The sequence below is a fragment of the Odocoileus virginianus genome, chromosome 31 (assembly GCF_023699985.2).
Source record: "Odocoileus virginianus isolate 20LAN1187 ecotype Illinois chromosome 31, Ovbor_1.2, whole genome shotgun sequence".
NCBI classification, from domain to species: Eukaryota; Metazoa; Chordata; class Mammalia; order Artiodactyla; family Cervidae; genus Odocoileus; species Odocoileus virginianus.
This window is the reverse complement of record NC_069704.1, coordinates 42,968,009-42,990,514: the sequence shown is the minus strand read 5'-3', so window position 1 is coordinate 42,990,514 and position 22,506 is coordinate 42,968,009. Positions and strand designations below refer to the sequence as shown.

The window sequence follows — 22,506 nt, the reverse complement described above, 5'->3', positions numbered from 1 at the left end:
CAGCCTCTCAGAAGAGCGTCTCCAGCTTCCCCTCCCCGGAGACCTGCATTTTATTGGCCTGGCCCTGGACCTAACGTGTGTGGAGGGAGCAGCTGCTTGCTAAGAAGGCGGGAGGTGTGGACTGGCAGGCTGCCGCGCTGGTGATGAAGGGGTGCTGGAGCAGGTGAGGATCCCTGCATTGAGGTGCAGAGGGAGGGGCAAACAGTGGGGGCTCTTGTACAAGAGGGCTTTCTGGGAACGTCCCGCTACCTCTGGCCTGGGGAAGTCTCACTGGTTCAAAAGCTAAGAACAAACACTCCCAGCGTGGAAAAGCCAGGTCTAGGGAAAGGGGGCCTCCCTGGCCTTGGCAGGAAAAGTGTGAGTGAACCTACCCTGTATACTGCAGGATCAGTGGCGGCCGGGATGGGAGGGGAGTTTGGGGGAGAATAGATCCACGTATGCTGCGCTGTGCCCACTCACTCAGCCATGTCTGACTCTTAAAGACCCCGTGGACTAGTCCACCAGGCTCCTCTGCCCACGGAACTCTCCAGGCAAGAAGCCTGGAATGAGTAGCCATTCCCTTCTTCAGGGGATCTTCCCAACCCAGGGATCGCACCCTGATCTCCTATATTGCAAGTACATTCTTTATTGTCTGAGCTACCAGGGAAGCCCCAGATACATGTGTAGGTATGACTAAGTCCCTTTGCTCCTGTCCAGTCACAACATTGTTAATCAGCTATCCTCCAACATAAAACAAAAAGTTTAAAAAAAAATAGTGCAGAGTCAGCCTTTTGCAGAGAGAGAGAATAATGGGCAGTGTTTACCTCTGTGGTATTATTTCTGGGAGACCAAAAAGAGCCTTTCCAAATAAATCCCTGTAAATGTGAGTCAATCCTTGAGATTTATTTATGAGCAAAATACCTTCTTCTAGTGTTGTTTTCCAAAGGCCAATGTTCATGAGTATCTCTATCTAGCTGCATGACCATGAATATCATTTAACCTCAGCTGATTAGCTGTAAAGTGGAGAGAGTCCCCCTCCTCCCACTCAGCCCCGCCCCCACTCCCATCTGACACATCTCACTGAGTTTTTACCAAGACCAAATCAGGTGACAGTGTGAAAGTGCTTTTGAGTTGAAAGTCACTGTCTACACTTGGAGGGCGCAGCTCTAACTCAGCTTCCTCCTGTCTCAGGGAGACTTTAAGCCCCTCACTGGTGTCTCTTGCCCAGTATTCCAATCAGCTGCAAGAACCAAACACTGAAATTTCACAACAGAGACACGCCTGCTCTCCAGGTTACATCCTCTTGTTCTGAGACACTTTCTTTGCTTGGGGCTCCCTTGGGTTGTCTGAGAAGGTGCCATGAAAAAGCCTTTCCTAGCAAGACTGGTCAGGATTGAAAAGTCTGCATGCCATGATCCTAAGAGTGGGTTGGGAATACAGTCAACCGATGGGAAAGGCAGAGTCATCGAAAAGTGTCTGAAGATATAGGAGTAAGAGTACTGGGCCAAGAGGAAGCCAGATTTGTAGGTTTAAGTCCAGCCCTGATAGGATCAAGGTGCTGTATTGTTGTTGTTTAGTCTCAAAGTCAGGTTCAAGTCTTTTGCAACTCCATGGACTGTAGCCCACCAGGCTCTTCTGTCCATGGGATTCTCCAGGCAAATAGACTGGAGTGGGTTGCCATTTCCTTCTCCAGGGGATCTTCTTGGCCCAGACACTGAACCCGGGTCTCCTGCATTATAGGTGGATTCTTTACAATTGAGCTGCCAGGGAAACCCAAGGCACTTTATAAAGGCATTTAATTGTTTTGTACCATAGTTTCCCATCTCAGTGTAATAGGAATAATAAAACCTATCTTGTGTTTCCATTTAGCTTGCATGATGGTTACAGGGAATTGTGAATGAAAGGCTGCAAATGTATGGTTATTTGGGATTGTCAGGCTGCCCTTGATAAATGCCCATTTGGCGGTGCTGTTGCTGTCTTGAAGAACAGTCAACTTCACTACGATTTGTTAAATTCCCACCATGGCAGGCACATTCTCATTGCCTTGAAAGCAGTAAAGCAGTGGGGTAGAGTATGCTATTTTTAGCACTTAAAACTGAAAAGCAAAAAAAAAAAAAAAAAAAATCAATGCGCCCATAAAGGGATAATTTAACAGGATTGTGCTCATGAGGGAAGGGAAGACATTATGTATTAACTTCTACCCAAGTGGAACTTGACATTTATGTAGCAAGTGAAATCACCACAACTAAAAAAACAAATTAACAGCCCTGTTATCACCAGGCAGGGAGACAGAGAGAAGTGCAAACTATCTCTGAGATGTCTAGGGGGATTTGAGGAAAAATACCCTTGTTTTAGATTGACAGAATCTTGGCCCAGGCATCAGATGTGGGCCTTCAAGATTTCCTTTTTCTCAACAGAGCAGAGACTTAATCTATTTGTAGAGCACTTCATACTTTTGAACTTCAAACATTCTCTTGTTTGATCTTTGCCAAACTTTTAATGTAGGAAGGGTAGGTATGATTTTTTAAAAAACATATTGAAGTAGAGTTGACTTACAGCCTCCTGTTAATTTCTGCTGCTGCTCCTGCTGCTGTTGCCCAATCGCCCAGTTGTGTCCGACTCTTTTCGACCCTAAGGGCTGCAGCACGCCAGGCTTCCCTTTTCCTTCACCATCTCCCAAAGTTTGCCCAAGTTCATGTCCTTTGTATTGGTGATGCTATCCAACCATCTCATCCTCTTGATGCCCCTTTCTCCTTCTGCCCTCAATCAGAGACCCTTCCCAGCAGCAGGGACTTTTTCCAATGAGTTACTTGTTCGCATCAGGTGACCAAAATGCTGGAGTTTCAGCTTCAGCATCAGTCCTTCTGCCGTACAGCATAGTAATTCACTTGTACACACACATATATATATATATATGTATATATACATACATACATATGTATGCATGTATGTTTATATGCATATATATGTACAAGTGAATTAGTATGCTATATATATGTATATATATGTACATATTCTTTTCATATTTTCTTCCATTCATATTCTTTTCCATTATGGTTTATCACAGGATATCAAATATAGTTTCCTGTGCTATATAATAAAACTTTGTTGTTTGTCCACCTTATATATATGAGTTTGTATCTGCTAATCTCAAACTCTCAATCCATCCCTATCCCACCTCCACCCTCCTTGGCAACCACAAGACTGTTCTCTGTGTTTGTGAGTCTGTTTCTGTTTAATAGTATGTTCATTTGTGTTGTATTTTAGATCCCACATATAAGTGATATCATATGATATTTGTCTTTCTCTTTCTGACTTACTTCGCTTAGTATGATAATCTCTGCATCCATCCATGTTGCTTCACATGGTATCATTTCATTGTTTTTTATGTCAAGTCAGTCATCTCAACAAGGATCCCTGAATCCTTTTATTAGAGAATGGTAAACCAGCATTTGCTCTAATCTGCTCATTGTTTTGAAATTGGAATGTCATTGCCTTTAGGCCCTGTCAGTGCTAGAAAGTAAAAAAGAAAAAAAAATTAAGTCATTCAGTTGTGTCCAACTCTTTGCCAGTCCATGGACTGTAGCCCATCAGGCTCCTCTGTCCATGGAATTCTCCAGGCAAGAAAACAGGAGTGGGTAACCATTCCCTTCTCTGGGTGATCTTCTCCACCCAGGGATTGAATCCAGGTCTCCTACATTGCAGGCAGATTCTTTACAGTCTGAGCTAGAGAGTAAAGGTATATAGTAATATATTAAACTGTGTATCCATACAAGTCTATGTTATTTCTCCTATTACTCACCAGTTCCTAAGTTAAGTTAAATAAGAGTTCCCACTGATGTCACAGACTCTAGTCCAGAACTACATGGTTCATTTTATTCTTTTCCCCTTATCTGTAACTTCTTACTCCAACTATGAGAAATTTAGCTTCTACCATTCTCTATCCTTTTACTTATTTTTTCAATCCCAGTGTTCAGAACTCAGGGTTCTGACTACCAGTCCAGTACTCTAGTCCCTACCATGCTAATTCTGCTCATTGAGCAACCCAAGTAAACAAATTCCCTTTTCCACTTGAAAATCTTGCAGAATTTAAAAAATCACAATCTGGTCCATTTTGAATTACTTATTTCCAAATATAACGTTCCCCCACCACCACCATTTTACCATATTACTCATGTAATATAGTTTTCTTATTTATTCAACAAATATTTCAAGAGAACCAGTCATGCTTTTCACTGTGCTAGGAACAGGGCCATGAACAAGATAGATACGTCCTTGTCTTCATGAAACTTACAGTCTCGGTAGGGAATATGGTCATTGAGAAAGTAAAAGAGGGTGCAGTAAATGTGATGCTATAGGAGGTACAGAGAATCCAGAAACTATGTTGAGGAGGCTGCCTAATCTATGCCATCACTAATCATCCTTATAGCTGTGTGCCCACACCTGTAATTAGGGTCACCATAGCGTGTGGGGCCCTGAAGAGGTCACATTAATTCAAATATTTTTTTATTGGAGTATAATTGCTCTACAATGTTGTGCTAGTTTCTGCTATACATTGAAGGGAATCAGGTGTATGCACACATATATGCCCTCCTTCTTGGATCTCCCTCCCACCCCCTTCCCATCCCACCCCTCTAGGTCGTCACAGAGCCCTGAGCTGAGCTCTCAGTGCTATAGGTAGGTTCTCTTACACATGGCAGTGCACGAACATCAATCCCAATTTTCCAATTTACCCCCCATCCCCATGACCACGTATCTGTTCTATAGGTCCGTGACTCAACTTTTGCCCTGCAAATAGGTTCATTTTTTGAATGAATGGTACCCTGCAAATCGGTACCATTTTTCTACATTACACTTATATGTGTTAATATGCGGTATTTGTTTTTCTCTCTCTGAATTACTTTACTGTGTATGACAGATCCTAGGTCCATTCATGTCTCTACAAATGGCCCAACATTGCTCCTTGTTTATCACTGAGTAATAATCCATTTTGTATATGTATCACACCTTCTTTATCCGTTCATCTGTTGATGGACACTTAGGTTCCCTATTTGGAACCAGTCTGTTGTTCCATGTCCAGTTCTAACTGTTTCTTCCTGACCTGCATACAGATTTCTCAAGAGGCAGGTCAGGTAGTCTGGTATTCTCATCTCTTTAAGAATTTTCCACAGTTTGTTGTGATCCACACAGTCAAAGGCTTTGGCATAGTCAATAAAGCAGATGTTTTTCTGGAACTTTCTTGTTTTTTCAATGATCCAGCAGATGTTGGCAATTTGATCTCTGGTTCCTCTGACTTTTCCAAATCCAGCTTGAACATCTGGAAGTTCACGATTCATGTATTGCTGAAGCCTGGCTTGGAGAATTTTGAGCATTACTTTACTAGTGTGTAAGATGAGTGCAGTTGTGCGGTAATTTGAGCATTCTTTGGCGTTGCTTTTCTTAGGGATTGGAATGAAAACTGACCTTTTGCAGTCCTGTGGCCACTGCTGAGTTTTCCAAATTTGCTGCCCTACTGAGTGCAGCACTTTCACAGCATCATCTTTTGGGACTTAAAATAGCTCAACTGGAATTCCATCACATCTGCTGGTTTTGTTCAGAGTGATGCTTCCTAAGGCCCACTTGACTTTGCACTCCAGGATGTCTGGCTCTAGGTGAGTGATCGCACCATCATGGTTATCTGGGTCATGAAGATCTTTTTTGTACAGTTCTGTGTATTCTTGTCATCTCTTCTTAATATCTTCTGCTTCTGTTAGGTTCATACCATTTCTGTCCTTTATTGAGCCCATCTTTGCATGAAATGTTCCCTGGGTATCTCTAATTTTCTTGAGGAGATCTCTAGTCTTTCCTGTTCTATTGTTTTCCTCTATTTCTTTGCACTGATCAAGGAGGAAGGCTTTCTTATCTCTCCTTGCTATTCTTTGGAAATCTGCATTCAAATGGGCATATCTTTCCTTTTCTCCTTTGCCTTTTGCATCTCTTCTTTTCCCAGCTATTTGTAAGTCCTCTTCAGGCAACCATTTTGCCTTTTTGCATTTTTTTTTTCTTGGGGATGGTCTTGATCCCTGTCTCCTGTACAGTGTCACAAACCTCCATCCATAGTTCTTCAGGCACTCTGTCTATCAGATCTAACTCCTTGAATCTATTTGTCACTTCCATTGTATAATCGTAAGATATTTGATTTAGGTGATACCTGAATGATCTAGATGTTTTCGCTACTTTCTTCAATTTAAGTCTGAATTTGGCCATAAGGAGTTCATCTACTCCAATAAAAATAAAATGAACAGCTCTGTATTGCAATAAAAGGAATGGGGACAAGTAGATTCTCTCCATTAACGCTAGATGTTTAACCATGGATCTTAACCATTAAGCTAAGAGTCAACCAAGAATAGGGTCCTCCCCATCAAGACTGGGAATCAGCACTAAATTAGGTCAGTGGTGCTTCCTCGCTTCAGTCTCTTCTTCCCAGGGACCAGCTATGGCTTCTTTGAGAACCTTACTGGGACTTCTGGGCAGTTTAGTTTATCCTCAAAAGCTCTGAAATGGATCAGAACAATCCTCTAGTTGTACAAGCACAAGACTCCTCCGTACCTCTGGTTGACAGATGACTCAATTTCCCATCCCAAATTATATCTGAGCATATTTTCTAACAAAGAATATCAGAGGTTCTTTAATAAAATTAAATGACCCACTAAAACCTTCCAATTACAAGTTATATAAAGACAATTTAATAATAAAATGTCAACAATTTAGGATTGCCTCAGATTTGAATATAAATGCCCCTCTTTATCGAATTCCCAGGGAGAATTTAAAGTTCAAAGACTGAATTTCCTCGCCAAGTCAAAGTTCAAAGAAGCTGATCTCCATAATCAAATTCTCTTGCTTTTATAAGTTACAGTTCACAGAAATTAGACTCATCCTCTTCTATCTCTTACTCTGCCTAGACTCAGCCAGAGGATGGTTGTGTCAAATGAGGATTCCTTCAGTGGCTGCACCCTGGACTCTCCCTGATGGTGGAATTCCTTCAGAGCCTCAGGAGTTTTATTAATCCAATGCCAAGCCACAGCGATCTCACTTTTAAAAAGCTTGTTTCTTAATAAAGCACATAGCTTATCACAGTGGGAGCTCCATGTATCCCCACAGGACTGACAAAGGTTGTCTCCTGTTTTGTTATTTTTTAATTGTTTACTTATTTGGCTGCCTCGGGTCTTAGTTGTGGCATGTGGGACCTTTGTTGTGTCATCACTGACATGTTTCAGCAGTTACTGACTGCATGCAGGCTTATATGCTACGAGGCATGTGGGACATTTGTTCCCTAACCAGGGATCAAACCGGCGTTCCCTGCATCACAAGACAGATTCTTAACCACTGGACCACCAGGGAAATCCTCAAAGATTCACTTCTTGACCACACTTTAATCAGTCTCCTCTGAGCTCTTTCTCAACTAGTCCTGGTCCTTGGCCATGTTCTCAAGAGCCCAATTTTAGCATGAGTGTTGCTGAGTCAGTTTAGCTGGAATCCCCCATCCTTAATATATGATCACCCTAGGCAGCCTTCTGGAGAAGGCAATGGCACCCCATTCCAGTACGCTTGCCTGGGAAAGCCCATGGACGAATGCACCTGGTGGGCTGCGGTCCATGGTGTCGCTAAGAGTCAGACACAACTGAGCGACTTCACTTTCATTTTTCACTTTCATGCATTGGAGAAGGAAATGGCAACCCACTCCAGTGTTCTTGCCTAGAGAATCCCAGGGACAGGGGAGCCTGGTGGGCTGCCATCTATGGGGTCGCACGGAGTCGGACATGACTAAAAGTGACTTAGCAGCAGCAGCAACAGATAGCCTTCAGCAAGAATCCTTTTAGGATGATTTAATGAAAATCTCCCCTTCCCCCTGATGTTTTCTCTTAGTAATTTTCCATTCACTGACACCCCGGCCCCCTACCCCTAGTCCTGCTCTTTGGCTATAAATTACCACTTTTTCTTCTTGTATTCAGAGTTGAGCCCAGTCTCTCCCTTACTGCAAAATCCCATTGCAATAATTCTTATAATCTATTGTGATAGTTCCTCCAAACAAAGTCTGCCTTACCATTCTTTAACAACCAATGTGAATATTTTTGTCTTTAATATCTGCAATTAAGAAAGCCAGTCAAGGGACTTCCCCAGCCGTCCAGTATTTAAGACTCCGTGCTTCACTGCAGAAGAGTTTGATCCTTGGTTAGGGAACTATGATCTCTCTTTTTTTTTTTTTTTTTGAAGTCATATGATTTTTTATTGTTTAGGTATTCTAGTTTGTTCAACCATTCTTTTTTTTTTTTTTCTTTTTTTTTTTCCATTTATTTTTATTAGTTGGAGGCTAATTACTTTACATCATTACAGTAGTTTTTGTTATACATTGAAATGAATTAGCCATGGATTTACATGGAACTATGATCTCTTATGTCTTCTACATTGCAGGCCGATTCTTTACCCATTGAGCCAGCTGGGAATGAATCTCAATAAAGCTGTTTAAGTGCAAACTTGTGTGCTTCATGGAAGCAGAGGCTCAAGTTTCTTTGTACAATGAGTATGAATGAAGGAGTGGGTGTCCTTGATTTTGCCTTTGGTTGCACTCCCGCCTGACAAGGCTTGATAGCATTGAAAACAGTGAAAAGATTCCATTTTTTTTGCTTTTTTTTTCTTGGCCTTGCTCAGTTGCTTCAGTCATGTCTGACTCTTTGTGACCCCATGGACTGAAGCCTTCCTGGCTCCTCTGTCCATGGGATTTTCCAGGCAAGGATACTGGAGTGGGTTTTCATTTCCTCCTCCAGGGGATCTTCGCAACCCAGGGATTGAGCTCCAGTCTCCTGCGTCTCCTGCATTGCAGACATATTCTGCCTTATCATGCAACATGTGGGATTTTAGTTCCCTGACCAGGGATCAAACCCATGCTCCCTGCACTTGAAGCAGGGAGTCTTAACCACTGGACTGCCGGAGAAGTCCCCCAGAAGGTTTCATTTCTTAATGACAGTTCTGAAGACTGCATATCAAAAAAAAAAAAAAAAAAAGACTGCATATCAAAGCAGTAGAGTTCCCTACCCAGCCTTATCTTTCTTTTGCAGTTTTTTTTAATAAAGATTTTTTTTGATGTGGATCATTTTTAAAGTCTTTATTGAATTTGTTACAATATTGCTTCTGTTGTTTCTGTTCTGGACTTTTGGCCCCAAGGCATTTGGGATCTTAGCCAGGGATGGAACCTGCATCCTCTGGAATTGGAAGGCAAAGTCCTACCTACTGGACCACCAGGGGAGTCTGCTCTTGGCAGTTTCCTTAAGGAGCTTGAGGGAGGCTGGGTCCAGAAATACCAGGAGCACGCGCTGGAAGGCCAGCCCCCCCGGTGTGTGCCCATGGCTGTTGCACAGGCCCCTGCAGTTGAGTTGGACCTAGCCCTGACCCTGTTGGTCACTGTCATTCACAGTATAGGGGCGCATGATCAGTGCCTCAATTCTGTCCAGACAAGCGAGGGGCCCTCCATGCAGCCCTGAAGCACAAGCTCTCACGGGGCCTGCTGGTGGCCCTTCACTCCTGGAGAACCTCCGTGCTGAGACTTGTCCACAGGCATTCCCCATCACTTTGTGCTGGGCACTGACCCTAATGCCACCTCCAGAAAACCAAGCCCGAGGCTCTTAACCATGTTGAACCCAGAGCACCAGTTCCTTCTCCTTCTGTCTGCTTCCACCATCATCCTCTTCCCTTCTCCACCCTCCTCCTAGAGTTTCCAGCCTCTTTTTTGCCAAGTGGGATCACTTGGAGTGACAAAGAATTTGAAGTCAGAAAAACCCTAATCAGCACCTGCCCTCTTCCTGCTGTTATCCGTGTAAACTCAGTAAAGTGACTTAACCCCTCTGAGCCTTTATTTTCATTATTATTAAGTACTGATAATAGCTTCCTGGGGTAGGGGGGACTGAGTGATGGTTAAATGAGATAATGTAACTTAGGCATTTAGCATAGTGTCTGGCCCCTGGGAGGTGGTCCAAAATTGGTAGCAGCTGTTATTATTTCCGCCTTGGACTTGGGCTGGAAACTCACTGCAGATAGTGGGTGTGGAGGCACCCTGGGGTGCTCAGCCCCACAAACTTCTTTGTCTGTGTTGTTCCCAGGGGACTGGGCTTGGAGGATCTTCCTTCCCCTTCTTTTTCTTTCAATACTTATTTATTTGGCTGAGGCATATGGGATCTTTAGCTGCAGCATTCGAACTCTTAGTTGTGGCATATGGGATCTCAGTCCCTGACCAGGGATCAAACCCAGGCCTCCTGCATTGGGAGTCTGGAATCTTAACTGCTGGACCACCGGGGAAATCCCTTCCTTCCCTTTCTTTATGGATTAGCACTCCCCGAGTGCTTTGAGGAGAGGCAGCTGGCCCAACCTCCACATACAAAACAATGCTTTCCCAAGTTTGGCATTTCTAGGTTATTCCTGGGATGGGAGCTGGAACAGAGCAGAAAGGGCTCACAGCTGCCACCCAGGATTTCCACTGCCCTGCCTCAGGACATTCATCTATACCCTCCGGATCATTCAAAGTTGGAGAAAAGTCAGCCATTCTTGGGACGTGTTTGCATATGCAGGAACTTCTCTGGTGGTCCAGGGCTAAGACTATGCTCCCAATGGAGGGGGCCTGAGTTCAGTCCTTGGTCAGGGAACTAGATCCCATTCCACAACTCAGACTTTGCATGCCACAACTAAAGATCTTGCGTGCTGCAATGAAGATTGGAGATCCTGAGTGAGACAACTAAGACCTGGCGCAATCAAATGAATAAATATTTTCAAAAAATGCATCCATGCACGGAGACCCCTTGGTCCTAGGCACTTTCTGGCTACTTCCCATCCCAGCCTCTCGCCAGCCCCGCACCCTCCAGTCTGGCAGCAGCTGTTCTTTCCCAGGGCTAGTGGGGTCCTTGCAAAGTCCCCAGGCAGCTCTGAAGCCCTGGACTCGAGATTCTCCTTCTCGCTTCCTCCTACTGCACAGTCCTTGGGCTGTGCTCAGTAAATGCTTCTGGGCTGATTAGCAGCGTGGGCTACTTTCCTTCCCTTTCCTCCTCTGAGAGCCCAGCTGAGTATGGAATGAAAGGGAAATGAAATAAACATCTCAGGCCCTGCAGCCCACTGGGGTCAGGATATTCACAGTGCTGCTGTGAGTCAGAGCTGACCCTTCTGTTTCACCTACTGAGTCACCAGAATGGAGAGTGTACACATAGGCGGAAGAGGAGGAGGGTTTCAGGACAGGGGGTTTGTCCCTGGGCGACGCTCTGTCAAAGCCAGAGCTTCCAACAGTGAACTTCTGGGAGAAACGCTTTCTAGGCCAGACCGGTTGGCCAGTGAGCTTTTGTACACAGCATCCCATGAAATCTTCATGATGCCGTAGCAAAGGGCAGTTTTTCACAATAATTCAGTCAGAGCCATGATCGTGTTTTATGCTAGGTTGCTTCAAGCTGTGTCTGACTCTCTGCGACCCTATGGACTGTAGCCTGCCAGGTTCCTCTGTCCATGGGATTCTCCAGGCAAGAATACTGGAGTGGGTTCTTCTCCAGGGGATCTTCCTGACCCAGGGTTCAAACCTGTGTCTCTTTCATCTCCTGGGATGGCTGGCAAGTTCTTTACCAATAGTGCCACCTGGGAAGCCCAGAGCCAATGATTTTTTACTTTACCTCATTTTCAAAGAGTTTCACTGCATTAGGGAGGGAGGTATGTGCTCTGTCTACTCAGGTATGTGGCCAGGACTTGGGAAAGGGGAACAGATGCTTCATCATTAATTGTTCCTCGTTGTCTGAGGGTTCACGATTCAAAGTTAGGCTTTCAATTTTGTCCACAGGCCTTTAATGGAGGCATTTTAGGGCTATTTCCTTGGGGACTTGTAATAAATGTTGTTGAACTGAAAGCTTTTCTTGAATTGAAACCCTTTCTTGCCCATTTTGGTTTACAGATGCCCATCAGCTAGAGTTAGAAACATTTAAGTGACTTGCTCAAAACACTATAGAAAATTGTGATGTCGTTGAAGTGCTAAGTTGCTTCCGTCATGTCCGGCTCTTTGCGACACTATGGACTGTAGCCCACCAGGCTCCTCTGTCCATGGGATTTTCCAGGCAAGACTACTGGAGTGGGTTGCCATTTCCTTCTCCAAGGGATCTTCCTAACCCAGGGACTGAACTCATGTCTCATGTCTCCTGCACCAGCAGGCAAGTTTTTTTTTTTTAACCACTAGTGCCAACAGGGAATTACAATAAATTAGTGTCAGTAGTAAGACCAGAACCAAAATTTTCTGGTTCCCAGTTCGTGACTCTTTTCAACTCATCAAGCTGGTTGCTCCTGATGTTTGTGCCTTATTTCCCCTTCAAAGACTGTGAGCAGAGACTTGGAATGCTTGCTGGCCTCTCCTTCAAACCTTAGACTCAACTTACTGGGTTTAAGGGAGTGGATGAAAATAAAAGAGAAGAGTTAAAATCTCCTGCCAAGGTCAGCTCTCAAGAACACAAGTTGTGGCAAATGGCTCAGAAATGCAGGGTTCTGTTGATCTGGCTACTGCCAAGTTTCTATAACAAATAATCCCATGCAATAAATGATTTTCTTGGCCCATGTCTGCATAACATCTTACAGTGAAATAACATATACATGAACACTTGCATCTGATGAGATATGTTTGTAGTTAGTCACTAACCTAATATGGTTAATATCATCTGTATGTTGCTTTTTGTTTCCTCATCAGATCATAACTTTCTTGACAGTAAGGACTATTCCTTAAGTTCCTTCGTAATTTCAAAATATCTAGCAAAGCTGAATGTTACGATTGTCATATTGTCAAGTGCTAGAGTATGTTGCAGGCTTCCACGTGGCATAAGTGAGTGGTAAAGAATCCACCTGCCAATGCAGGAGACGTAAGAGATGTGGGTTTGATCCCCGGGCCGGGAAGATCCCCTGGAGGAGGGCATGGCAACCCACTCCAGTATTCTTGCCTGGAGAATTACATGGAGAATCCCAGGCTCAGAGGAGCCTGGCAAACTACAGTCCGTAGTGTTGCAAAGAGTCTGAGCGACTGAGCACACATGCAGAGTGTTACAGAGTGGATGCTGAACAAACATGAATTAAATGGGATTATAAACAGAGCTGAGATGAGCTCTCCTGGGCCCACTATCAATTTGTGCCAGTGCTTCTGCTTCCTTAATCTCTCACCTCCTCAGACATTGCAAACAGTAGACTAGCCACTTACAGGTCAACTTTAGAAATCATGAGCTAGGTTGGAGGAGAAAAAAGAAAGTTCTTGACTGCATATGGAGATCTAATAACTAAGAAGATGTTAAAGGTATCAAGACACCATAGGGGTGAACTAGCTTGAAGCTTCTCATTGTTTTTCTTCTGAAGCCAAAGCAGAATAAACATCTCCCCAGGAATGGTATATACACATTTCTTTGAATTGATGTGGTTTTTATTTTAAAAATCATGTATCTATGCCTGCTGACTTTCTGTACCCACTGGGCTATAAGGCCCACCTCCAAGCAAAGTGAGTGAAAGTCACTCAGTCATGTCTGACTTTTTTGAGTCCCCACAGACTATACAAGTCCATGGAATTCCCCAGGCCAGAATGCTTGAGTGGGCAGCCTTTCCCTTCTCCAGGAGATCTTCCCAGCCCAGCGAGGATGAACTCAGGTCTCCTGCATTGCAGGCAGATTCTTTACCAGCTGATCCTCAAGGGAAGCCCAAGAATACTAGAGCGGGTAGCCTATCCCTTTGCCAGCAGATCTTGCTGACCCAGGAATCGAACCGGGGTCTCCTGCATCGCAGGCAGATTATTTACCTACTGAACTATCAGGGAAGCCTCCAAGCAAATTTTTCACTTAACTAATGCATTGGCAGACCCCTTGTCCAGGCCAGGGTATTCAGATTCAGTCTACTGGGGAATTTAGAATTTAAACCAAGACAGCCTAGGAGTCTAGAAGGACTTCTGCTGCTGAGGTTTTCATATTTGCCCTGGCTCCAATGCCACAGTGTTCAGACAATGAGATTCTCCAATATTCTATCAATACTTCCCTTTTGTTCTTAAACTAGTTTGATTTGAGTGGACATCGGTTCACTTGCAAGTACAAGCTCTTTAAAAAATATATGTCTGTTTTATACTCAATTCTGTTCTCACAAACAATTATTTCTGACATTTTAATTTAATTAGTAAAGTCCTTTGCCCCTGATTTAGGTATCCTATGATTTTTACTAGTGTGACACACTTTGCTAACGAGTAGTTCACAAATAAATGGAGGAGAAAGTGTATTGGACTGAATCGTATTATGTGACTGATATGTGACTATTTTTGAATCTCTAGCAATTCCAAATAGTTAAAACTAATATATCTTAAATTAACTGGAAGGAACAACGAGGGACGTGTGAAAGCATCCAAGTAGTCATTCATCTTTTCAATAAACATTCACTGAGCATCCTTCTGTGCAGTTCAGTCCATTAGAAGCGTAAGGATCACAAAAAGGAATGATATATAGACTCTACACTCACGGTGTTTATATGAGGTAGACAGTGATGTATATGATAAATGAGGCTTAGATTGAGTACTTGAGGCAGGAGAGGAAGATTTTTTTTAAGAATATTAAAGTTTTCACGAATGAGTTTGTGTTAGAATTGGGCTTTTAAAGATAGGTAATACTTCTGAAAGTGAAAGTGTTAGTTGTTCAGTTGTGTCTGATTTTTTGTGACCCCCACAGACTAAAGCCCCCTGCCAGGCTTGCCTGGGATTCTTCAGGCAAGAATACTGGAGTGGGTTGCCGTTCCCTTCTCCAGGGGATCTTCCCAACACAGGGATCATACCTGGTCTCCCGCATTCTAAGCAGATTCACCATCTGAGCCACTGGGGAAGCCCAGGTAATACTTTTACATTCAAATATTTTGGATAAGAAAAGTATTCCAGAGACAGGAAAGAAAGTACGAGCTGGGAGAGAAAGAAGAAAACTGTGAAATTATGGTTTGTACCCAAGAGCCGGAAATAGATGTCTTGGATAGAACACAGGAAAGGAAAATCATGGTGCAAAACATCATAAGAGAATATTGTAGCCAAATTATGGAGAACTTTGTAGCAATGAGGAATTATAAAGGTTTTTCAATGACAGCATGATGTAACTAAAGTCGAATTGCAGTAAGTTCCCTACATACAAGCAAATTTGTTTCTGAGAGTACATTAATTTGTAAGTCCAAGTTAAGTCCAACAAAGTTAGCCTACCTAACTAGTCCAACTAGCATAATCAGCTATGGAGTACTCTAATAGGTTTATAATACTTTCCACACAAATAACACATGTGAAACAAACACAAAAGATAAAGAAAACATTTTGAATTTTACACTACAGTATCTTGAAAAGTACAGTAGTACAGTCCAATGGCTGGGATGTAGGGGCTGGCCTCAGGTGAGCAGGGAAGAGTTACTGATAGGAGGAGGGAGAGGAGATGGGAGATGGAAGGGTGAAGGGATGTCAGCAACAGGAGATGGAGGGCAAGCTGCAATTCCACTCTCGCCTGACATTGATGGAGCACATGCTTGCATTTTGAAAGTTCACAACTTGAAGTTTCATATGTGGGGACTTACTTTATAGGAAATATTACCAAAAAGCATGAGGAGTTTGAATTGGAGTGGAGATGACCCATGACAATAGTCCAGGAGCAAGGCTATAGGAAAGAGCTAAGGCCACAGCTCTAAGATAGACCCTTGAGACTTTGCTTGGTCTAAGTAGACCAAGGGGACCATGCACAGTGTTGATTCTCTTTGATGCTTCAGAAATGAAGATCAGTCATATGGCCTCCAATCTATGAGATTCTTAGAGAAGAGACTTGCTTCCAACAGGCTTCCTGCATTAACCTGAGGTAAGCAGACAGTCAAAAGGACTTATGTTAAACAAGAAAAAAATACCAATTTGGAACTCATTTATTATAACTTTAAATACATATTTAAACATGCACATTGTTATGTCTATGAAAACACAAAGTCTGGACGCGCAGGGTGCCTACGTGCTCGGTTGTTTCAGGTGTGTCCAATTCTTTTCCACCCCACGCCCTGCAGCCTGTCAGTCTCCTCCATCCATGGGACTCTCCAGGCAAGAATCCTGGAGTGGGCTGCTATTTCCTTCTCTACACTTGAACTCATTAGTGAGGCCTCAATTCACTTCTTTTATTTGCTCTTAGGCAACTGCAATCCAGTGTTTCTCAGACCTATGAAAGCCAATGTACAAAGAATTCTGAAGTTTTAGCCAAGAAAGGCTCTCCAGGTGAAATAGGGTGACAATAAAAATAGCTCTGAATGTTCACCCTGTATTTCATCTGGGAGGTCTCCCACATGTAGCCTTGTTGGCAGAGCCACAATGGATGTTTAGATACTGTTCTGGAGCTCTCTGTTGCTCAAACCAAGGAAAGTTTGGTGGCTATAGACAATTAGAAAACTAGAAAAACAATCTGAGACCAAAGTTTCTTTACATTGCACAATAGATAGTACAGGACTGTGGTCCAAGAGAAAAAAAAAAGAAAACAAAATGGTGAGCTCTAAGATTGTTCTAACTTCCTGCCTAAAGGCACTTCCTGTCATCACAGGGAAATAATCCCAAACAAAACACAGTAGTCTTTCTGAGTGGAACGAACAGAGAACACAATTTGGGAAGGCTAAGTAAGTCAGAATTTCTGGAACCATGTGCCAGAAATGAGTAAGCTGCTTGGCAAAAGAGACCCAGAAGTCTGTATACTAGTCCCCTTAAATCCATATCTTAGTATTAGACTACACATGCATAGGTTGAAACAAAGACAGGTCAGTGAAAGAATAATTCAGGAAACCACTGACCTTAACATAGTCTGGAGGTGTCAGAGTTCCACCACGTGGAGAGGACAGTCCTCACTGAGCACCCAGGGCTTCCTGTGGAAACTCCAGAGAGGTCTTGCCTTAATAGTGAGGCTAAACTAATGATAAAGTAAGGGCTCCTCTAAACATACTTAATAAAGTTTAAAGACAAGCTTTGACAGAATCCAACTGACCCACAGTGAACTTAACTGTCTGCCAGAATAAAGTCCAATACTCCCAATACCTTTAAAAAATCCAACACATAAAATATAAAACATGATTTATAGCATCCAGTTAGAGATTACTAGATATGTGAAGAAGCAGAAATATGTAGCCCATAATCAGGAGAAGAATCAACTAATAGAAATAGACACGGGAATGATGGAAATAATGGGGTTAGCCGACAAGGACTTTTCAAACAACTAACACAAATATGCTCAGAAATTCAAAGGAGTACATAAATAAAAGAAAGAAACCTATCAGAAGAGAAACAAAAGGAATTTCTAGGAAAAAACAGAAACATGAAACTAAAAATCCACTCAGTGGAATTGACAGTTTAGATTCTCAGGGACAGGGAAGCCTGGCACGTTGCAGTCCATGGTGTTGCCAAGAGTCAGACATGACTTGACAACTGAACAACAAAATAGAGATTGCAAAAGAAAAGATTAGTGAACCTGAAGACATAACAATAGCAACTTAGTCAAATAAGCTGGACTTCTGCTTTAAAAATATAGGGGGAAAAATGAGCAAATCAAACCTAAATACCTAGAAGGGAAAATAAAGAACAGAAACAACTGAAATACATAATCAGCAAAAATAAGGAAGATTTTTTAAAAAGCACAGAACAAAATCTTATTCTTTAAAAAGACAGATAAAATGTATCAATCTCTATTTAGAGTTACCTCAAATAAAAAGAAGACATCAATTAATATCAGGAACAAAAGAAAATACATCACTACAGACACCGACAAAACTGCATATTTCTTTGTTTGATGTGTGGCAGACAATATCTGCCATGATGAAGAAGCAGATTGAGAGCAGAAAGAGGGGACAACAGTGAGAAAGGGTATGTATTTTGGGTAACCCTTGCAGAAATCTTAACTCAGTCTAGTCATGGAGCGATGTTGCATTTAAAGAGTAACAAGGAGGACATCAGCTTCTTACTGGTATCACCCACAGTTGTTCAAAGGAATGTAAGTACAGTCTGTTTTCTTTAGTCACTAAGTTGTGTCTGACTCTTTGTGACCCCATGAACTGTAGCCTGCCAGGCTCCTCTGTCCATGGGATTCTCCAGGCAAGAACGCTGGAGTGAGTTGCCATTTCCTTCTCCAGGGGATCTTTCTGACCTAGGGATCGAACCCGGGTCCCCTGCATCACAGGCAGATTCTTTACCACTGAGCCACCAGGGAAGCCCCCAGTCTGTAGGGTCTCCTATTCTGTAACATCCTCTATCCTCACCCAATCTCTAGCATTTAGAAATTCTGGGAAGCCTCTAAGTCTCCTATCCTAGAAAATAATCTTACTCTGCAGGCTTTCCTGTCTTTACAATATTGCTCTCTTTAGCTGTCTTTCTTGATCTGTCCAAGTTCTACAGAAATATGTGCTTCAAATACTTGATCCCTCTATCCTGCCATGTAAAACTCCCTAGGGAGTGTGTTTCATCTTCTTTTTGGCTACTTTTTATTTTTGGAATAAGAATTGTTTGGATTTTTGTCCATGTCTTGCTCTTAAAATAGAGGAAAAGATGAAGCCCATGGTGTTGGTGCTGATAGTGGGATAAATTTTTGAATTCCCACACAAACATTTTTAATTGACATTCTTGTAAAGCTTGGTTACTTAGTTCAGTGTTATTTTAGGCATTTATTTTCCCTTTTTATTCTTAAACTTTCAGCAATGTTTTGTTGGAAGTTTTATCATTTGTGCTTTTAGAAAAAAATAAAATTTGTAGATAAAAGTTAGCATAGTGTATCCCAAACCTTAAGAATATTCATTTCTAAGGAAAAAAAAACTTAATGAAATCATCATGAAGTTGTGCAAATAAACTATCTACAAGAATATTTCTACAATAATGTTTATAAAAAGTAATGTATTAAAAAAAAAAGTAATGTATTAGAAAAAAATGCTTCCCTGGGACTTCCCTGGTGGTCCAGTGGTTAAGAATCTGCCTTCCATCTCTAGTCGGGGAAATAAGATCTCACATATCTCAGTGCAGAACTAAGCGCATGTGCATCAACTACTGAGCTCACAGGCTCCAGAGTCTGTGCTCTGCCACAAGGAAAGCGCATGTGCCTCAAATGAAGACCTAGCACAACCTCCAAAAAATAATAAGAAAGAAACTGATGTGGAAAATGGTGGAAACCAAGTGGAAAAGGTTAATAAAATAAATTTTGATAGGCATCATCTAAAATTATGCTATGGAGTACTTCTTGATGGCAAGGTTTTAAAATGATCGTAGAACATATTATTAAATAATCATGGAAAACAATAAAACATCTCACTCTTTAATTGAAGAATGTACTTTGTCTTTATTCAGAAAAAAATTGTCATGTGCAACAAAACATCATAGTAGTTGAGTAACGGGTGATTTTTCATCTCTGCTTTTCTCTGTCTTTGACAATGTACATGCATGCATATCAGTTAGGAATACTCTTGGATGCCTATAAATTATAGATACCTGACTTTAGTGGCCTACTTAAGTAGATTCTCCTTTCTTTTATTAGAAGGCTCTTTTATTAGATGGCTGCCATTCCTGGTTCTTGACAGCTGGAGAGGACAGATTCTTTGAGATTATTGTGACCTTTTCTTCACATTTGCCACCTGAACCACAAAATGGCTGCTGAAGCTCCAGTGGTCATGCCTGCATTCCAGGCAGAAAGAAAGAAAAAGAGGAATGTGGCCACACAACAGACTATCAATTCAGATTAATTGACCAGAATTGGAACGCGTGTCCTCTGCTCCTCCTCGGCTCCACTTTAAAGTGAAAGTTGCTCAGTTGTGTTTGACTCTTTGCCACCCCATGGATTATAGACTGCCAGGCTCCTCTGTGCATGGAATTCTCTAGGCCAGAATAATGGAGTGGGTAGCCGTTCCCTTCTCTAGGAGATCTTCCCAACCCAGGGATCAAACCCAGATCTCCTGTATTGTAGGCAGATTCTCATTGCAGGCAGTTTCTCTACTGTCTGAGCTACCAGGGAAGCTCTCAGCATCAATGGATGCTGGCAAACCGAGTGTTTTAGCTTCTCCAACCTCATAACTACAGACAAGGGAAAATTGTTCAAGAGTGTCTGGTTAAGCCGACTTCCGGTGTTTGCACTATTTTTCATGTGATATGTATGTCTGTTAGTATGTATTACTTTGATAAAGAGATTAACTTTTAAAGAGTTTACTAAAAATCAAAAGGTCATTTTAAGTGGAGACAAATAATGTAGAATACAGAATGTGATACCTTTCAATGAGTTGTTTTGTTTATAATATTTGTTATATACACAGCATTGTGCAAAATGGTGTGAAGTAAAAGGACACAGTGGGAAATTGAAGACTTATAATCTAGCCTAGAAGATATGTCCTACACTCAGAAAAGAATCTAGGATAGACTATAACAGGAAAAATGCGTCAAGCCAATGGTAAAAGCAAATACCTGAACCTGAATTGTCAGCAAACAAATGTTAGGTGTGACCACTGGAGGAGAGATGAACTGAGCTGGGCTTTAAAGCGTGTGAGGATTCAGAAATATGGGTGTAAAAAAGCAGTCTTCTTTTTAAACTATGACCTGACTTCTGGGGATTAAGCAGGTGTATTTTAATAAATATTTTAATTTATTTGACTTAGCACCAGATCTTAGTTGCAGCAGGCAGGATCTTTGATCTGTGTTGAGGCATGTGAACTCTTAGGTGCAGCATGTGGGATCTAGTTCCCCAGCCAGGGATAGAACCAGGGCTCCCTGCATCGGTAGCTCAGAGTCTTAGCCACTGGACCACCAGGGAAGTCCCAGGAAGACTTCAAACTTGGCAGCAGCCCTGGGGAAGGCTGGAGATGTCAATGGAAATGCCACGTGTGAGTCTGCATGGGAGTTGGGTGAACTTGAAGAGTAAGGAGTGCTACAAGGGACTTGAAAAAGTTTTCAAACGCATATTAGAATATTTTCATTCCAAGGTGATGGGAAGGCCAGTTTGTGCTCCAGGAAGCCCTGACTGCATTCTGGGACATCTGTCTTGCTGACTCAGCATCTCTACAGGTCTTTTCCTGTTGTTTCCAGGGGCCTGGATGCCAAGAGCTGACTCCTGCCATCAAGCACCTGACTGCACTTTCTGTCTTCTCCCCAGGAATGGCCCAGCTTTGGCCTATGGCTCCTGGCCTCATGCACCTGCTTTGTCAACTCTGCCAACTCTGGTTTTCTACCACCCACCAGGAAGAAGCCAAGCCAAGACTTTGTGAGGCCGCTTCAAGTGCCAGCATCTGCGGTTTGTGCTTTATGCTGTGTCACTGGGATCCTTGACTAGATGCTTGAAGGTGATTTTATGCCCCATTGAAAATAAGAGATGAATGATAAGTGTAGTATTGACCTGAGAAGTATTAGTGGATGTGTGTGCTCAGTTGCTCTGTTGGGTCCAACTCTTTGTGACCCTATGGACTGTAGCCTGCCAGGCTCCTCTGTCCATGAAATTTTCCAGGCAAGAATAATGGAGTGGGTTGCCATTTCCTATTCCAGGGATCTTCCCAACCCAGGGATTGAACCCAGGTCTCCTGAATTTCAGGCAGATTCTTTACCTGCTGAGCCTCCAGGGAAGCCCAAGAATACTGCAGTGGGTGGCCTATCCCTTCTCCAGGGGAGCTTCCTGACAGAGGAATTGAACTGGGGTCTTAAGCATTGCAGGCGGATTCTTTATCAGCTAGACTACTAGGGAAGCCCTGCTTCCTATATGCATTCAAGATGGTCCCTTTCGGTTAATACTTCTTGGACCAATACAGCACCTCAAAGGACTTCCCTGGCGGTCCAGTGGCCAAGACTCTGAGCTCCTGCTACAGGGGGTCCAGATTCGATCCCTGGTCAGGGAATAGATCCCACAAGCCGCAACTAAGAGTTCACGTGCTGCAACTAAAAGAACCTGCTTGTCGCAACACAGATGTGAGATTGCTCATGCCACAACTAAGACTGAGTGCAGCCAAATAAATAAATCAATAAATATAAATACTAAAAAAAAAATGCTGCTCAAGTTGCTTACAACCTGAGGAGGCAGACACATATGTTAACACTGCAACATAGTGAGGTTGCACAGGGTTAAGTCAGGGAACTGAGAGCTCAGTGATTCAGGAGAGGTTCCATAGAAGAGAAGATGTCTGAGCTTAGCCTGTTGTGAGGAGTAAATGTTGAAAAATAGAGCAGTGATCAAATCTAAGAGACAGTTATTACCCAATAAAGCTGCCAGAGACACGGATCATTGACCATTAGCTCCTGGAGATTGGCTCCACTCTGCTTCTGTTTTACTAGTTGCTTCTTTCACACACAGGTGAGCAGGAAGAAAATGAGACATGGAATTCTCAGCTACTAGTAAGTGATGATGTGACCTGGGCATGCTCTCCGTCCGTCTGCATCACAGTTGCCCCTGCTGTGAAACGGGGCAGGGGTTGGGGGAGTGGGATGGTTGATGGATGTTGCCATTGAATCTCTTCCCTGGTCGGGAAATCCCC

General features: G+C 42.7%; 1 long non-coding RNA gene across 1 annotated transcript; it reads left to right on the top strand.

Annotated features, from left to right (window-relative positions):
* The first annotated feature begins 4 nt into the window (after positions 1–4).
* Positions 5–7,129, top strand: LOC139032370 (uncharacterized). The gene is made up of 2 exons (XR_011484883.1): positions 5–163; positions 6,921–7,129. It is a non-coding gene; the product is annotated as an uncharacterized lncRNA (long non-coding RNA).
* Positions 7,130–22,506: the final 15,377 nt, after the last annotated feature.